Genomic DNA, 13015 nt, shown 5'->3' with positions numbered 1-13015 from the left:
GCAGCAATACATTGAATTGTCCTCTTAGGTGTAAGTTTCTGACGTCCATTGTTTTCAATGATTTTCACAGTTGTATGGAGTACCAGTTAAGTATTTTGTAAAATGTCCCTCACCTAGGATTTGTATTGTTTTTCTCATGATTAGACTGGGTGGTTTATTTTATGAGACAGCTTGGCTGGGCCACAGTGCCAGTATTTGGTCAAACATGATTCTGGACGTTTTGTGAGGACATTTGTAGTTAAGATTTATATTAACTCTTTGGACTCTGAGTAAAGCAGATTGTCCTCCATAATAGAGGTGGGCCTTATTCAAACAACTAAAGGACTGAACAGAATAAAAGACTGATCTTCCCACAGGAAGAGGGAATTTGGCCAGCAGACGGACTTCAGACTTCGGACTTCGGACTTGAACTGCAACACTGGCTCTTCCGGGTTTCCATCTCTTTTTCTCTATATCGATATTGATGTAGATAAAGATATCAATATCGATACAGATATAGACAAAAGCAATACATCTTGTTAGGTTCGCTTCTCTAGAGAACCCTGGCCAATACATTACAGTTATAGGTTTTGGGGTGGAAGACTCCAAAACTAAAGTGCCATTCTTCATCCCATTATATCAAGGGAACATGCTACTATCATGACTTACCACTGTTAATGTTAACCTTGATTACCTGGCTGAGGTAGTGTGGATCAGATTTCTCACCTGCAAAGTTACTAATTTTTCTGCCTTTCCATACTATGCTCTTCGGAAGAAAATCACCACATGCAGCCTGCAGTTAAGGAATTGGAGTTATGTTCCACCTCCTAGAGGGAAAAATTTCTATGTAAATTATTTCAAATTCTTCTACATAGATTGTTTATACCCCATAATTATTTATTTAGTTAGTTATTTATTTATATCTGTATGACTTGGTGCGTTTTGTTTGTTTGCTTAAGCAATTCCTTACTTTCCAGTACTACAAGAGGGTTCAGGCTCATCTTACATATTTCTTGGTCCAGTACGAGAATAATCCCTTTCTCCAAGGATCCCTGGTTTCTTTTATTAAGAAAGGGTATTAGAAATCAAGTTCTGGGCACTAGATATGCTCACTGAAACTGCACAGTAGCATGTCATTCCTTCCAGGCCCTCACAACTGAAAAGAAAGGAAATCTCTGTGTGTATACTAAACTGTGTATATACTATATTTTTCTGTTACTATCTGTACCTCTATTAAGCTAAACATGAATTCATACTGATGTCTCCAAGTGTAATTCATTACTGCATTGATTATTATAGCCTATGCCTTTGCCTATCTGTAACCTCCCACTCCAACAGTGAAAAACCTGGCTCCACTTGTCTGCCACCCATTCACTTAATTGTTCAATTCCCATATATATATATATATGTATGGTGGTATCAGTACTGGTAATCTGTAGCTTCACATGAAACAACTTTATGACCTGTCTTATGGTGCTTATATACATTTCCTTTTGACTTTAGTCTTAAAAGACTCCATTCATTTCCAAAGTTACTGAGGTCAGTATCTTTTCCAATACCTTCAGCAAAGTCATTTCATATATTAACAATAAAGTTAGCTTAAAGAAAGGAATTAATTTCTTGAAAAAATTCAGCTAGCCAAATTGATGCATAAAGGAATAGAGAAATCTGTGTAGTCTCATCTATTAAGGAAATTGAAATTGTTATCAAAACCTTCTCACTCAAATTTCAAATGGCTTTGCCAGTGAATTATATCAAACACTAAAGGAAGAAATGAAACCAATCTTAAATAAATGCTTTCACACAATAGAGGAGGGAACACTTGCCAACTTACTTTATCAAGCAGCACAACCCTGATAACAAAACCTGCTAAATACAGTACCAGAAAATAAAATTACAGACCAATATTTCTCATGATAATATATATAAAATTTATTAATAAGATACTAACAAATTCAATACAGGAATACATAAAAGAATAATGCTAGTGGTTAACAATGAAAATGTAATTCTTAACAATATAGAAGAAAAAAATCATGTGATCATTTAAGTAAATGCAGAAAAGCTAGTTGACAATATTCAATATCCATTCATTATAAATTTTTTCAGCAAACTGGGATAGAACTATATATAAGGAACAAGGCAAGGATGTCTGCTCTCATCATCTTCCATCAACATTTTACTATACTTCTTAGCCAGTGCAATAAGCCATGAAAAAGATTGAAAGGCATGAACTTCATAAACAAAACTGTTTCTCTTGTTTCTTAATGTGAAAACTTAGCTAATTCACTGAGTATCTTTCTTCCTTTCTTAAATAGACAATTAATGTTATAAATTTCCATTTTACTGGTATCTTAGATGCATCCTACAAATTTTTATATATTATGTTCTCATTATCATAGAGTTCAAAATATTTCTCATTTTTCCTTATGATTTCTCCTGTGATTGATGGGTTATTTAGAAGTGAGTTAATTTCTATTTTGGCATTTTCTAGATATTTTTCAGTTACTGATTTCTAATCTATGATCATAGAACATATACTCTACGTTTCTGATCTTTTGAAATTTATTGAGACTTTCTAGTGTGCTAACATATGACTGGTCTATGACTGGTCTCACTGAATGTTCTTTGTGAAACTGAAAGGAATTTGTGCATTTAGTTGTTGGGTATCATATTTTATTAATTCTGCTAGATTAAGTTAGCAGTGTTTGTCATTCAACTCTTCTATATTTTTCCTGATTTTCTTTGTATTTTCTATTCATTACTTATTGTAGATTTGTCTATTTCCCCATTTAATTCTGTGAAATATTGCTTTGAGGTTTTAAGACTGTTAGTAGCTGCGTACATATTTAGAACCATTATATCTTCTTAAAACAATGATGATTTTTACCATTATAAATATGACTCTGTATCTCCGTAAATACTCTTTGTCTTGAAGTCTTATTTTTGATATTATTATAATGATACTATCATTCCTATGCTTATTGTTTTCATGATATATTTTCCATTTTACTTTACGCATCTTCAATTTTTAAACTGTACCTTCAACTGATAAATTATTACTTAAAGAATAATACAAGAACACTGCAACACCACAATCCTATTTACATTCCTTCCTACACTTTGTGCCCTTGTTGGCATATATGTTACTTCTACGTATGTTATAACCCAAAAAATATTGTTACTATATTCATTGTAGTCAATGATATTTTAAAGCTATATATAGCTACAGATAAATATGATACATGGGGGTACATATAAAATAAGGATAATAGAAATATTTGTAAATTTTTATTCAGACATCAAGGCTTCCATTTGGTATCATTTCACATTAGCCTGAAGAACTCCAATTTTGGCTGGAGATGTTCTGCAGATGAACTTGCTCAGCTTTTGTCTGTCTGAAAATAGCTTTATTTTGCCTGAAATATTTGGGAGTTTTTGCTAGATATAGAATTTAAATTGATAGAAGTTTTTTATATTTTTAGAACACTTCAAAAATGCCATTCCATTTTCTATGGCATCCATTGTTTTTGATATAAAAAAATCACTAGAGATTTTAATTGCTGTTCTTCTGCATGTAATGTGTATCTTCTTTCTGTGACTGGTTTGACATTTTTTTTGCTATGATTCCTTAGGTTTGCTTTTCTTTCAATGTTATGCTTTTTAGGATTCACTGAGCTTCATGAATATATGGATTGATAACTTCAGTCATTTTGGAGATTTCTTAGTTTTCATTGCTTCAAATATTTCTTCTGTCCCCTTCTTTTTCCTTCTTTTTGGACACCAAGTACATGTATGCCAGACCATGCGATACTGTCTTGCATCAGATACTCTCTTCCATCTGTCCCTCTTTTTTTTTTTTTTGCTCTTTATACTTGGTTTGTATAATTTCTTTTGACCTGTTTATCCAAGTTTATGGATTCCTCCTTCTGCTGTGTCCAGTTCACTGATAATCCTATCAAGTGGGGCTTTTATAGCTTTTAAAATTTTTACTTATTTCCATCATTCTCATTTTTTAATTTAATTTTATTTTTTAACATTTTTTATTGAGTAATAGTCATTTTACAATGTTGTGTCAAATTCTAGTGTAGAGCACAATTTTTCAGTTATACATGAACATATATATATTCATTGTCACTTTTTTTTTTTCGCTATGAGCTACCACAAGATCTTGTTTATATTTCCCTGTGCTATACAGTATAATCTTGTTTATCTATTCTGCATTTTAAAATCCTAGTCTGTCCCTTCCCACCCCCTGCCCCCTTGGCAAACACAAGTTTGTATTCTATGTTTATAAGTCTGTTTCTGTTTTGTATTTATGTTTTGTTTTGTTTTTAGATTCCTCATATGAGCTATCTCATATGGTATTTTTCTTTCTCTTTCTGGCTTACTTCACTTAAAATGACATTCTCCAGGGGCATCCATGTTGCTGCAAATGGTGTTATGTTGTTGGGTTTTTTTAAACATTTTTTTAAAACAATTCCCTTCTCTGCCAAAATACTGTGTTTATTCATGCACGTTGTCCACTTTTACTAGAAATCCTGTAACATATTTGTCATAGTGATTTTAAAACCCCTCTCAGATAATTCCAACATCTGGGCCATTTCCGTGTTTGCCTCTATTAACTGTTTTCTCTTTTGACCATGGCTCACATTTTCTTGTGCCTTCACATATCTCAAAATTTTTATTGTATGCTAGATACTATACAAAAGAAAACAGTAGACAGTAGATATTTACCCTAAAACATATCTTGCCACTTTTTTTCTACTAGGCTTCTTGTTTTGAAGGCTGAGTCAGTTAAATCTTTAGATTTGCTGAGTCTGGGCTTGATTGAAGTTAATTAGATTCAGTTCACCAAATCCTTCAAATGTGATTGAGTTCTTAGCACTGGAAAACCTCTGGAGATGACTCTGTACCATCCACTAAACCCATCCACTAAACTGTTACTCTCTTTGCTTAAAAGCTTAGCTTCCAGCATGTCCACAGGTTATTGTCTTTACTCCCCAGTCTCGCCTGTCTTTCTGTACCTCAGTAGAACTCTCTCCACCCTGCTGCCCTGCCCCTAGCCTTCAGAGGACTGGGGCAGTGCACCTAAAGAAGGCCTGGCAACCTCAAAGGGATTTTTCCCAGCAATCCTGCCTCAGTCCCTGCCTTTCACATAGTACTTTTGACCACTTAGTTAAGGCCTTGGGAAAGAGTTAGAGGGTGGGTGCAGACTCACTCTGTGATTGGAGCTCCATGAGATTATAATCTATCATTCTAGCCCCCACACAGCCATTAAACATTTGGCTAGTCTCCCTTCACCCTGTTTATGGTGTATTCACATAGTACAGAGCTACTTGATTCATGTAGTAAAAAGCTATTTGAAAAAGCACCGTAAATGCTATAAACTATTCTGTAAGAAATAAAAGTAGTTGCCATTCTCTTCTCTCTTAGGAAGCTCTTGCTATCTTTTGAATTTAAGGTTATTAAATTTACTTGTGTCCTCAGCTCTCTCTCTCTTTTATTCTTAACTTAAAGAAAAACTTCTCTTCTTGTGCTTGCTATGAAGTGAAATACGTCTCCTACTACTTTATAAATCCTGAGTGGACTCTATTTTTCTTTTACAGCCCTTTTAGTACACCTCCTCAGGAGTTTCTGGACCCAATTCTCTTTGCAGCAGTAGTGATGCTCACTAGCAAAAGAGTGAAAATGCTTCCTTTTTTTGCTCCTAACCACTTAACTTTACTCATTGTTCTCCCTTGCATTCATGTAGCAAAACGTACTTGATTGACAGTTATTATCTGGCCTTGTTTGCTATTCCCCGAGATTCTCACTCCAGTCATGTTTTCCTTCTTCTCTACCTATTGGTACCCACCACAGATGTATTATTGCTCAGACATTTTGTTTAGATTCTTAACTTACATTATGTTGACTCTTTGTTCAGCGTTTCTTTTTTTTTTTTTTTAATTTTTTTTTGGGGGGGGTTAATTAGTTTTGTTTGTTTGTTGATATTTAGAGGAGGTGCTGGGATTGAACCCAGGACCCTGTGTATGCTAAGCACGTGCTCTACCACTTGAGCTATGCCCACTCCCCACTGTTCAGTGTTTCTCACACTGTTTCAAGAACAGCCTCTTCCTGAAACCTTTTGTTGCTTTAATACAAACCATTTTGTCTAATCCTAGAATTGTAAAGTACTACTTCCAAGCTGGACTGACTTTCTGGATTTGACCAACTGCCCAGCTGAACACATAAAACTTGCCTATCATTCTCTGACATCACTGATCTCTACAGCTATGATATTCAAAGAAAAAAGATCAGTCAGTTCCCTTTCCTTCCAACCACTGGAACTCCAACTCGAATAGTTTAATTGTCTCCCAGTCACTTATTAGATTTGTTGTCTCAGATGAGATTGCTCTTCAGACTATCTAATAATTAACCTTAAAATACAAACACAGGACAAATTAATTAATATACTAATACCAGGAGAATACATTATTCTCCTAGAAAGATTTGAATCCTAAATAATCTTCAATTTGCAAAACATATGGGGATGTATTTTGAGTATAATGGTCTTCCTCTATTCCTTGACTTCCACTGGCTACTACTAACCTAATGACTGTGTTGATCTTCCTGCCTTCTCATTCATTCCACTCCACTAGTTCATCAGACAACAAAATATATAAAACAAATAATGAAATTTCAAATTACGCATCCCTGTTCCTTAGCTACACAATTTATGCTGTTTAAGCTTCAAAAATGCCTTTCTCTAAATCCCACATTTACCTCGTTCCACAGTCTCTCATGAAACAGTGATAACCAAATCTTTCTGATTCTATTTTCCAATTATCCATACCTATTCAACTTCTGAACCCAGGCATCATTACTTTTGTCCTGGGTTCTTCTCACAATTCTTATCTGGTCTCTCAACCTCAAATATCCCTCACATCCATTCCCTGTGCATTTTCAGCAACAATTCCAGAAAGATTTTTTTTAAATGCATATATGACCATTGTGATTAAAAATCATAACTTCTTAATGCACAGGATCCTTGATGACAAATTTACTTTATCAGTGGTCAGCCTAATTTCATTTCCTATTTCATCCTCACATGTACGCTATACTCCAGTCATACAGATATTCATAGTTAAATACACAGTACTCTTTTATACCTGTGCACATGTTCTTTTCTTGCCTGCAACTCCATTCCCAGCTTTACTCAGATAGCTCCTCAAGCATCTTTTCCTTCAAGTCTTTATTACTTTGGAAGTCTGAATCAAATGCCTTCTCTCTATACATCCTGTGCAAATCCTTATAGCACTTATCAAATTATATTGTAACTTGATTTACCTAACGCTTTTCACCACTTGGCTTTAGGTGATGTTGATTAATTTGATTCTGTCAAAATTAACAACTTCTGCTCTTTTTTTTTTCTTAAATTTTAATAGAAATTATGGGTATAGAACCCATGACCTTGACCTTGTGCATGCTAGGCACATGCTCTACCACTGAGCTATTATCCTCCACCCCCAAGAATTTCTGCTCTTTAAAAGATACAGTTAAGAGAATGAGAAAACAATCACAGACTGGGAAAACATTTTTGTACATTACATACCTGACACATGTTTGTATTCAGAATATATTTTTAAAAACCTTCATAACTCAGTAAAAAGAAAACAAAATAACAAAAATGGGGCAAAATTTTGAACAGATACTTTGCCAAAGACGCTATGAGAATAGCAAATAAGGACTTGAAAAGATGTTCAACACCAATAACCATTAAAATCAGAGTAAGAAACCACTTTTCATCCATTAGAAAGGCTGAAACTGAGTGTTGGCAAAAGGTATGGCTCAATGGAAACTCTTAAACACAACTAGTGGGAATATAAATTGATACAGCCTCTTTGGAAAATAGCTTGGCACTTTCTTAAAACTTTAAACATACACCTATCACAGTCATTCTACTCCTAGATAAATACTCCAAAGGACAAGCAACATGCCTTGGAAAGACCTGTACGTGAGCATTCACAGCAGCTTTGCTTGTAACAGCCAGGAAGTTGAAACTCAAACCCAAATATCCATCAACAGATGACTAGACAAATTGTGCTATATCATTATAAAGGAACACTCCTCAGCAATAAAAGGGATGGACTATGAGTGCTTGCAACAAGATAGATGAGTCTCAAAACAAGAGGACTGAGTGAAAAAAGCCAAAGAAAATGTTTGATTTCACTACTGTAAAATTCTAAAAGATGCAAGCTAATCTATAATAGCAGAAGTATACTGGTGGAAGAGTAGCAAGAGTGAGATTACAAAGAGACACAAGGAAATTTTTGTGGGTATGAGTATGTTCATTATTTTGGTCATGGTTTTCATTTTACAGGCATATTTGTATGTTCAAACTTCTTAAATAGTACACTTTAAACATGTACAGTTAATGGTATGCTAATTATACCCCAATAAAACTTTAAAGAAATTAAAAAAAAATCTCCTACACATTTCTCACCTTTTGAAGGAATCTTCATCAATCTTTTACATTGTAGTCATTCTATTTGAGTTAAAGAACAAAAGAAGAAAGGATTTCAAAATTTTAATAGCAAATGTCATAGCATTCTAAAAGAATTGGGAGGATACTGCTTGATTGAGAAAAAACATTGGGAGACATTTTGGTTACAAAAAAGAACTCTTACATTGAGATAAAGGTAGAGGCAAACTGGCCTGTATAAGAATTTTCCACTGTCACTGCAGCAGCTTGAGAAAACAGGAGTCTGGGCCCCTGCACTTATAGGAGAGCATCAGGAAAAAGCTCACTAGAGTCAGGATGGGCTACTGGGGAACTGACGGCCGACTGGGCTCAGGAGGGAGGGGGATTACAATATGACTCTTGGCAGAAAATGAACTTTGAACTTTAGTAAAAACCAATGTCAGATATTCAGTTTTGTTTGCTTTTTTTGTGCTTAAACTACTTTTAAATTTCTACATCTTTGGTAGTAATCTGTTACACATACAGTTTTCTATTTATGGAGACTTATGGTATGACAGAAAGGAACCATGTTTAAATGTGTGGCAAAGAGATGCAGAGAGAAGAATCCAGGAGTAGTGTTAAGACAGCACAAAGTGATCAAGACTTGAGCCAGAAGCAGAGCACAGAAGATAATGACAGTCAATTATCAGCAAAAAACTGTAAGTCTTCCTTCTCAGAAATACAGAAAAATTGGGGAGTACATGCCCCTGGAAAAGAGCGTTCATGTTATTTCATTTGCCTGTATGGAAAGGGGGACTCTGGAAGATTGGAGAACTAGGGATACACGATAGGTAATTTTTACATATGGAATCTATACTCAGATATTTTCAGTTTCTTACCTACTCTCAATTCCTATCTCAAATTTGATATTTAATGAGAAAGAACAAATGTATTTAATTATAAGCTCTAACTAGATTTTTAAAACATCATTTTGAGCTTAGGGAATACTAGGTGTCAAAGTGATAAGATTTCAATATTGAGGTGCTCCCTTAAGACTTAAACTTCACATTTTTAATTAATTTGATTTTTATTAATTCACTCTTAAATCTATTGTATTATACTCTGAAGATCACTCATACGACTAGGACATTGAAACTTTTAAAATACAGCCCATAAAACAACGAATCTACTTAGACATCTTCCTGCCACTCGGCACCTGGTGATCACTGAGGCAAATTTGAAGAACACTTACAGCCAGAATTCAGGGTGCCCAAGCTATGTTTCACGTCACAAATAAAAATTGAAACTCATCCCTTTATTAAACTGCAATTTAAACAATAATGATACTTTTTAAACAGAAAAAAATAGAAAAACTGTAAAAAAAAATAATAAATCTTTTCAGGGTTTTCTGAAAAGAAATGTGGGATCACCTAGTATTGATATGCCAGAATTGAATCCTGCCTCTGTATGTAATTCATAATTACTGTTTCCCTAAGTCATTTTTGAAAATGAAAAGAAATAATGTCTAGCAAATGTAACACCATTGTTGTAATGACTGAGATACAGCCATCTTTATCTAATTGGGTTTTCTAATCCGTTTTCTTGCCACATTATTTCTTAGCTATTTTACAGTCAGGGTTTTTAATCTGGTCCTAATGGACAGACTTCAAGGAAATATGTGAACCCTTTGAAACTGTATACAAAATGTTTTTGTGTCTTTTTTCCCCCTTGGGAGAGGGAGGTTCATATCATATTTCAGATCATTAAAGAGGTTTGTGACCTAAAAATAATTTAACAATCACTGCTTTGAAATGTGTTTTAAATAAACTGTAATTTGATAAATCCTGTTATCTCTTAAAGAAAACCTATCATCTTATACATGAAATATTAGAATAAGATACGAAAACACAAAGAATTGTAAGATTCTTAATGTATTAGGAAAGAATATCTAGAGAAAATTAGAAGTATCTATGAGCATATTTAAGACCCTACCTAAGAAACCTAAAAAACATTATTCTTGCTGCTTTTATCATTTTCATCCATGAAAGCCTACAGCAGTTTTATTCCCTTCACAGTCTTTAACATGAAATTAAAGAATTATTTTTTATACTGGCATTTATCTTTCAGTATTCATGTGTTTTAACCTTTTTTTTTTTTCAGACAAAAATTCTTCTCCCTAATTAAATACAGACACTTCTGTTACAGTGATTAATTGTTTAGGCTTTGGAAGTAGAATACCTTAGTTCCAGTTCTGCTATTTGCCAGCTCTGTGGCCATGGGTAAGTCATAGTACCTTGAATCCTCTATTTCCTCCATTTGGAAAAAAAGATGTGGGATAATAATAGAACCTAATCCAAAGTGTTTCTGTAAAAAATTAAATGAGGTGATATTAAAAATGCCTGGTACAATAAATTCATTCATTCAGCACAGCTTTCTCAAACTCCTAAAATCATTTTTATTAGAAATTATAATTTAGACAAAGATTCTCCCAAAGATTCAGATGAATTAAAGTCACTAACTAGTTTTAATTATTTTTACTTTTTTCCACCTTTATTGAGATATAAAACATTGTGTAAGTTTAAGGTATACAAAAGGTTGATATGATACTCATATATTGCAAAACTGCACCCTCATAGCATTCATCAACTAACACCTGCATCATATCACATAATTACCATTTCTTTTTTGTGGTGATAACATTTACGATCTATTCTTTCAAGCATGTAATACTATATCATTAATTATAGTCACTATGCTCTAACCTGCACATTAGATCCCCAGAACTTAATCATCTTGTAACTGGAAGTTTGTACTCTTTGATCAACATATCCTTTTTCTCCTACTCCTCAGCCCCTGGTAACCACCACTCTAGTCTCTGTTTCTATGAGGTCAGCTTTGTAAAATTCCACACGTAAGTGATATCATACAGTATTTGTCTTTCTCGGTCTGACTTATTTGACTTGGTATAATACCCTGAAATTCCATCCATACTGCCACAAACAACAGGATGTCCTTCTTTCTCATGGGCAAATAATATTCCTGTGTCACATGAGATATATGCACATACACACACTCACTCACACACACACACACACACACAAATATACACACACACCACATCTTCTTTATTGACTAATCCATCAACAAACACATAGGTTGTTTCGATACTTCGGTTACTGTGAACAATGCTACAATGAACCTGGGGGTGCACATATCTCTTCAAGACCCTGTTTCCTTCAGATATATACTGAAGAAGTGGTTTTGCTGATCAAATGGTGGTTCTTGTTTTAGTTTTTTAAGGAATCTCCACACTGTTTTCTAGAGTGGCTGAACTAATTTACACTCCCACCAACAGCAAAAAAGGATTCCCTTTTCTCCACATTCACACCAATCCTTCCCTGTTGAAGAGGTGGGAAGATGAAGAGAACCCTCCCAGGCCTTATGATGTGTATGTGGAGTGTCAAGTACCAGGCTCCCTCAGTATTTGCACAACTGGAAGCATCCCTAGTGGACCCTGGTGAAGAAATCGGCCTTGAATGATCTTAATTTCAATGACAAATCTGCTTTTGCTTTCTAACTACTCCTGCTCTTTCTCAAAACTCAATACTTGGCATATTTCTCTCACTGCTTTCCCCCCTCCTTCTTTCCCAGCTCAAACACTCTGTATACCCTCTAGACTGACCTACCAATCAGAATAACAATAAAGAATGTGGATTCTGAGGCTGACTGCTGGCTCAGATTCTGGCTGTGTTGCTCGTTATCTGTATAATGTGGAACAAGTGGCTTTTCCTCACTAAGCCTCAGTTTTCTCACCTGTGAAAAGGGAGGGAAATTGTACATTTCTCATAGAACTTCAATGGGCTCACATTATGGTTATTCACTACTGAATAAGAAACCACCCTGGATCTTAGTGAGTTAAAACAGTGAGTCACATTTATTTTGCTCATCAATCTGCCACTTAGGTAGGGCTCAGTGGGGACATCCTTTATGCTCCACTTGGTGATAGCAATAAACTCCATTGTTTGACTATGGTTGACTTTATTAAGATTTAGGTGCTTTACCATTACAGAAGATTAAAGAGAAGACTGGAATGTGAGGCAAAGCTAAGTTTTCAAGAGTTAATTAAACATAGAGAAATCCCTTAGATTCATCATCAATGGTGAATATAACAAGAAATCATTACAGACAAATTATCACACATTCAAAGTTATCCCGGACTCTTAAATAAATCAAATGGCCTTCATATCTGTTAGCACATAGACTGAAATGGAACTCAGGAAAAGGCTGTTAACCAAACAATTGCAAGCTTTTCAGATAATTTTCCTTTCAAAATGTGCTTTGATGATGAAAAGCAGCATACAGGAGCAAACACAGCAAGCATTCAATATCTATTTTAAAAAATACTTCATTGTTATATGGGCAATGAGTTTGTCATAATAACATTAATATTTACTAGGTAACTTAAAGTGTCAGCTCCTGGCTATGACCTATTGAGATTGGCGTTATTACCATCCCCATTTTCACAGATAATAAGTCAGGTATAAATAAGGTTAAGTATGTTTGTCCACTGTTACAAAGACTCTTCTAGTCAGG

The sequence above is a fragment of the Camelus bactrianus genome, chromosome 7, assembly GCF_048773025.1.
Source record: "Camelus bactrianus isolate YW-2024 breed Bactrian camel chromosome 7, ASM4877302v1, whole genome shotgun sequence".
Classification (NCBI taxonomy): Eukaryota; Metazoa; Chordata; class Mammalia; order Artiodactyla; family Camelidae; genus Camelus; species Camelus bactrianus.
Note: the sequence above shows the minus strand (reverse complement) of the source record.